This window comes from Pteropus alecto, unplaced genomic scaffold, assembly GCF_000325575.1.
Source record: "Pteropus alecto unplaced genomic scaffold, ASM32557v1 scaffold68, whole genome shotgun sequence".
Classification (NCBI taxonomy): domain Eukaryota; kingdom Metazoa; phylum Chordata; class Mammalia; order Chiroptera; family Pteropodidae; genus Pteropus; species Pteropus alecto.
In genome coordinates this window covers 438,728-445,741 of record NW_006441386.1, presented here as the reverse complement: position 1 = coordinate 445,741, position 7,014 = coordinate 438,728, and the positions used below count along the sequence as shown (strand labels likewise).

At 33.8% G+C, this 7,014-nt stretch overlaps 1 protein-coding gene across 1 annotated transcript in view; it reads left to right on the top strand.

The window, feature by feature from the left end:
- Positions 1-2,317: 2,317 nt before the first annotated feature.
- PSPH (phosphoserine phosphatase) overlaps positions 2,318-7,014 on the top strand; it is a 60,803-nt gene continuing 56,106 nt past the window's right edge. Inside the window, exon 1 of the mRNA XM_006918503.3 lies at positions 2,318-2,568. The gene's annotated coding sequence lies outside the window, so the exon portion shown is untranslated. The remainder of the gene's footprint in view (positions 2,569-7,014) is intronic.

Below are 7,014 nucleotides of genomic sequence, written 5' to 3'. Positions count from 1 at the left end.
TTGAATGTTATTGTTTATATTAAATTGTATTTTTCTTTAGCTATATTCTTTAAAACATTTATGATATTTTAATGTATTGGTATTTAATGTAGTGATATAAAAATATTACATGTATTAGAAAATATTTTATATATATATATATATACACAGATACAAAAAGAAACCTGTATACTTATTGCCCTTAAGTAAAGGAACAGTTTTAATACCATCAGAGAACTCTATATAATCTCTTCCCAGTCTCATTTCTTTTCCCGTCTCCAGAGGCTAATTACTATCCTGAATTTTATATTGTGAGTTATCATTTATGACATCAAATGATATTCTCTTTTTAAAGCTTTTGGTCAATGATTATTTATTTATATGTATACAGTATTACTGTGAACATTCTTATACTCCTGGTACTTATGTACAAAAGTGTTTTTTTTTTTGAGTGCATTCCTGAGGTGGAATTACTGGGTCATAGAAAACGTGCCTGTTCAATGGTACTGAATAAGACCATATTGTTTTCTGATATAATTGTTCCAATTACTATGTTTTATAAGGCTATTTTATTAGCACTAAATTACTTTTTAAAGAAAAAAACAGTACTTGATTCTAACACAGTTAATCATTAGAAAACTTGTTAGCTTATAAAAATGTGATCTATTGAAAACCTTTCAGGAACATCAGTATTACCTATATTACTTTTTACTAACCAATTATGATTAAAGCTTTGCCAAATAATTTGCCAATGTTTTTATTATGACTTCATAATACTGTTTTGTATTTGGTTCATGTTTGCTATTTAACATTATTTCAGAAGAACAACAATGAAGGATATTTAATCTGTTTATATTTTATGCCTTGTCTGGCAAGGTTACTTCTGATCATTACATATATCTGTGATACCCATTAGCTTCCTCTGGACTTTTTTTTTTTTTTAAGTAGTGTGTGCTCCAGCTAAACAGTGACTACAACACTACCACCTCATGACCATAAGTGTTAATACAGGTATGAATGTGAGGTAGGTACAGGGACCATGAGTAGCTGACAGATTTTATTCAGTATAAATATTTTATTTGAAATCTATTTGATACTAAATATCTTTGAAATATAAATAATAGCAGAAATGAACTCTTCTTTTGCATTTACTTGGGTTTCTTTTACTGTTTAAATAAATTCTCAATTACTTTTTATACTTGTGTACAAATATTTGATGTTTAACACCTTGTTTCCTTTATTAGACTTGTTTCTAAATTACTACAAAATACAAACTGGTTCTTGACTAGACTGTTATTTTAGACCTTGTTAGTTTGCCCACCCCCTTAATTATATAATCTTTTTAAAATTTTAACTTTTAAATTAGAATGGACATTTAATATTATTTTATATTAGTTTCGGGTATATAGTATAGTACATTTATACAATTTACAAATAACCCCTCTATTAGTCTAGTACTCATCTGGAATTGTGTAATCTTTTATGTCATATTTCAAAAGTTTAAAATCTCTCCTCTCCATCTTTCATCAGAACCATCTCTGGCAGATCTGAGAAAAATGAAACGATTTGCTCCAAACTTGCAACCATTTTATTACTAATGAAATCCGATAAGATTGAACTTCAAAGGCACATCTGACCAAAGAGCAGCAAGACTCTTCTTTCTGGATAGAATTGTGTTTTTTGAGGTGTTCTGTAACAAAGGGCAGAGAATCTGTCACCAAGTGTCCTGCTCAATTGCATTCCCTCTGCCTGAGTGATCAGCTTGGAGGAAGCCTGCAGAGCTATCAGCATCTACGGTTTCAGGTTGCCTTTAGGGTAGGGTCTCATTGCCCAGCTCCAGCCAGCTGCGCCTAAAGGTAAATGTTTGGGGACAATCATTTATTGCAGTCAACATAAAAGTAGCTGGACAAGTGACACCTAGAAAAAAAAATGACCAAAAAAAAAAAAAAAAAAAGCTAAAAGGTGCAAAGACTCATTTTGTCACGGTTTTCTGCATTTTAGTCGCGAATAAGTCGTTTTTGAAGTTCTCTGAAGATCTACATTCCTACAAACGCGTAATGTCAAAAGAAGCTCCTTAAGGGGTTTTCCTTAATTGCAAAATTAGTGCAGAACTCTCTCGTTTCTCCCATGTACCCTTATCCCAAGTGGTGGTGGCGTAGGGAGCGCTTCTGAAGGTCGGTAGCTCTTTGTTCTTCCTCTGTAAAGTTTAAGTGGTGCGCCTCCCAGCTTTGCAGGAAAGCCTCCACAGTGGAGGGCATGTCTGGGTCCTCCAACGCAGAGCCGGGGGAGGGAGAAGTGGGCGGGCTCAGGAAGCCCCTCCCCGGGGGCGGGGCCAAGTTCTTCTTCCCAGCCTGAATCTGCAATCTTTAGTTTAGATAAAGCACTTGCAAAGCAGACCAGAAGCCGCTGCAGCTATCAGCAGATCTCATATGATTGTTTGGTAAAGGAAGGCTCTGCGACTCTGCACAGGTCACCACCCTTGGAACTCCGTGACTGAGCGTTGGAGACAGCCGTCGGCCCCCTGCAGTTACAGCCGCGGGAGCCCTGGAGTGGGTGGCAGCGGCCCAGGAAGGAGCAGCAACCACCAGGGTAAGTCCCGACATGTGTTTACCTCTCTGTGTGCCCAACTTTCTCATTTACCGGTCTGCCTTTTCCACATCCAGGGCCTCCGTGATTCTACATTTATTTTTCTTAATCAGGATAAGTAAACTATTTCATGAGATTTCAAAGCTTTCTTCTCATCAATTTACTTTTGTGTAATTTTTACTTGTTTTATTTCACTGCTGCTTGTTACCAAACAGCATGAATGAATGATGCAATCCTGCATAGGGGAAGCACCAATACAAGATTAGGAAACTCTCCCAAATTTAGAGTTGCAGTGTGTGACTGTCATCTTCTTTTCCATTAGAATTAGAATTTTGAATAAGTACTTACCACATACATTGTTGTAGAGATACAGCTTCAAGTTGGGAATTAAATAATTCATTTTTTAAACTTATTTACTCTTTTCTTTATATGTGGCTTGCATAAATATTTGACCAATATTGGAATGAGGATCAGGAAGGAAAATAATAAAATCCAAGATTTCTATATTATAACTGCTGGTAGATTTTCAATATAATAATACTGTCACTTTCATCTTGCTGAAACAAAGTAGTTGGGACGTTTTAAGTTTTCGAATAATTTGATATGTGCCCAATAAATTTTTTAAACTAACGTTTTATTGATGTATAATTTAATACAATAACATGTACCCATTTTAAGTGTACATTTTGATGAATTTTGGCAATTTTTTACACAATCAGCACCGCAATAGAACATTTCCATTACACCTAAAAGTTTCCTAGGGGCTCTTTGCAGTCATGTCCCCCCACTCCTAGCCCTACTAAGCTGATTTTTGTCATTATTGTATTTGTTTGCATTTTCTATGGTTCATATAAACGAAATCGTATTGTATGTACTCTTTTGTGTTTGGCTTCTTTTAGTCGGTATAATGTTTTTTATATTTATCCATGGTAAAGCGTAGATCAGTAATTAATTCTTTTTTATTGCTGAGTAGTGTTCCAATGTGGGGATATACCACATTTTGTTTACCTGTTTATCTGTTGATGGACATTCTAGTTTTGGGCTGTCATGAATAAAGATGCTATGAATATATTTCATTTCTCTTGAATAAATCCAGGAGTGAGGTTGCTGAGTCTTATGGTTTATTATATGTTTAACTTTGTAAGAAACTGCCAAACTGTTTTCCAAAGTGGTTGTACCATTTTACATCCCCACCAACAATATATAAAAGTTCCAAGTTCTCACCAATATTTAGTATTGTCAGTTTTTTTTAGTTTGTGTATCTTTATAGAAATATCTGTTCAAATCTTTTACTCATATTTTAATGGATTGTTTGTCTTACTATTGAGTTGTAAGAATTCTTTATTCAGGATACAAGTCCATTATTAAATATATGTATTGTGAATATTTTCTCCTGTTCTGTGGCTTGCCTTTTCTTTTTCTTTTTTTTCCATAATGGTATCTTTTGAAAGGCAGAAGTATTTAATGTTGATGAAGTCCTAGCTATCAGTTTTTCCTTTTATTATTCATGATTTTGGGTTTTGTTTAAATTTTGGCTACCTCAAGGTAATTATATTAGTTATCAATTTTTATTTTTTAGTTTTGTGGGGTCAGTTTTATTCCCACTAGAAAATGAAACATGCGTTACATTGTGTTTCAGTAAATCTCTTGGTGTTTAATATGTGTATGCCTCCCTTCTCGGGCCATGACACTGCCCTTCCCTATAAGGATTTCCCTGCTTTTTTTTTTTTTTTTAATTAAAAAAACTCTATATTTAACATATAATATTATATTAGTTTCAGGTATACAACATACTGAATAGACAATTATATAATTTACAAAGTGATTGCCCTGATAAGTCTAGTACCCAACTGATACCATGCGTAGTTATTACAGTATTATTGTCTATATTCCTTATGCTATACTTTACATCTCCATGACTGTTTTTATAACTGACAATTTGTACATCTTAATCCCTTCTCCTTTTTTACTCATCCTGCCAAACTCCCCTCCCATCTGGCATGATCAATTTGTTCTCTGTATGTATGGGTTTGTTTCTATTTTGTCTGTTTATTTTGTTTTTTATATTCCATATGTAAGTGAAATAATATGGTATTTGTCTTTCTGTGTTTCACTTATTTCACTTTGCATAATATCCTCTAGGTCCATCCATGTTGTTGCAAATTGCAAGATTTCCTTCTTTTTTTTAAGGCTGTGTAATATTCCATTGTATATATGTACTACATTTTTTTTATCCATTTGTCTATCTATGGACACTTAAGTTGCTTCCATATTTTGGCTATTGTAAACAATGATCCATCAGCTACTAATTTGTACTTCTTTAATCTTTTGCCCCATTCTCTCAGCACCCCCAAACCCCTCTACCCTTAAACAATGCTGCAGTGAACATAGGGATACATATGTGTTTTCAAATTAGTGTTTTAGACTTCTTTGGTTAAATACCTAGAAGTGGAATTGCTATTTTTAATTTTTTGAGGAACCTCCATACTGTTTTTCATAGTGGCTGTTCCAATTTACGTTCCCACCAGCAGTGCAGGAGGGTTACCACTTCTCCACAGCCTCTCCAACACTTGTGTACTGATTTATTGATGATAGCCATTCTGACAAGTGTGAGATCTTATTGTGGTTTTAATTTCCCTATCTGACTTAAACACCTTCTAGGTCTATCAAAGCAATGTCTTTTTCTATCCCCTTCCTTTTCATACGTAAGGATCTTGTTTTCTTATTCTTTCAGCCACTGTATCTTTTGGTTGAAGCACTTAATTCTTTTCAATTTGAGGTACTTATTGATAGAAATGTAGTTGTTACCATTCTTTATTCCTGTTTTTTGATGCCTGGATTAGTGACATTGACCATCTTTTCATATGTCTATTAGTCATCTTTATGTCCTCTTTGGAGCAATGTCCATTCAGGTCCTCTGCCCATATTTTTTTATTGGATTGTTTGTTTTTAGTATTAAGTTGTATTCCTTATCAGATGTATCATTGGCAAATATCTTCTCCCACTGGGTAGGTTATCTTTGTGTTTTGTTAATGGTTTCCTTTGTAGTGTAAAAACTTTTTAGCTTGATATGGTCCCATTTGTTTATTTTTTTCTTTCGTTTCCCTTGCATGAGGAACTATCTCAGTTTTTGGCCAAACCCTTCTGTCCTGCATAGTTTCTTTTGAGAAACCAGCTGCCAGTTTTGTTCCCTTACAAGGAATTACTTCTTTTTCTCTTGCGGCTTCTAATAGTCTTTCTTTGTGTTTGGCATTTTAATTATGATGTGTCTAGGTGTGGGCCTCTTTAGATCCCTGATTTTGGAGATTCTCTGAGCTTCCTGGGGTTTTATGTCCATTTCCTTCACCAAGTTAGGGAAATTTTCCATCATTATTTCTTCAAACAGCTGTTCAACATTTTGATTATCTTCTGTTACACCAATCAGACCAATATTTGGAGCCTTAATAGTGTCCCATAGGCTCCTTAAATTATTTTTATAGTCTTGGCATCATTTTTCTTGCCATTCTGATTGAGTGTCCTGATTGGCTTTCCTGTCCACTAAATAAGGCATTTGATCCTTCTCTTTCGAACACCATTTACTGAATAGACTGTCTTTACTCCATTATATATTCTTGCTTCATTTGTCATAGATTAATTGAGCATATAGGCGTGAATTTATTTCTGAGTTCTCTATTCTGTACCATTGATCTAGGTGTCTGTTTTTATGCCATGCTATTTTGATGACTATAGCCTTGTAGTATAGTTCGATATCAGGTGGTGTGATACCTCCAAACTTGTTCTTCACTCTCAAGATTGCTGTGGCTATTTGGGATCTTTTGTAGTTCCATATAAATTTTTAGATTATTTTTTCAAGTTCTGTGAAAAATGCCACTGGTATTTTGATAGGGATTGTATTAAATCTATAGATTGCTTAGGACATTTTAATGATGTTAATTCTTCCTATCCACGAAGCATGGCGTGTGCTTCCATTTATTTATATCTTTATTTTCTTTCTTCAACATCTTGTAATTTTCCAAGTACAAATCTTTTACCTCCTTGGTTAAATTTATTCCTAGGTATTTTGGTCTTTTTTTTTTTTTTTTTTTTAATATAATTAAATTATAAATGGGATTATTTTGATTTCTTTTTCTCATAGTTCGTTATTGGTATATAAGGATGCAACTGATTTCTCAGTATTAATTTTGTGTCCTGATACTTTACTGAATTCATTTATCAGTTCTAATAGATTTTTTTTGTGTGGAATTTAAGGGTTATTATATATACTTTCTTGTCATCTGCAAATAATGAGGGTTTTCCTTTTTCCTCTCCAATTTGGATGCCTTTTATTTCTTTTTCTAGTCTGATTGCTGTGGCTAGGACTTTCAGTACTATGTTGAATAAAAGTGAAAGTGGACATCCTTGTCTTCCTGATGTTAAAAAGCTTTCAGCTTTTCAGCATTGAGTTTGCTA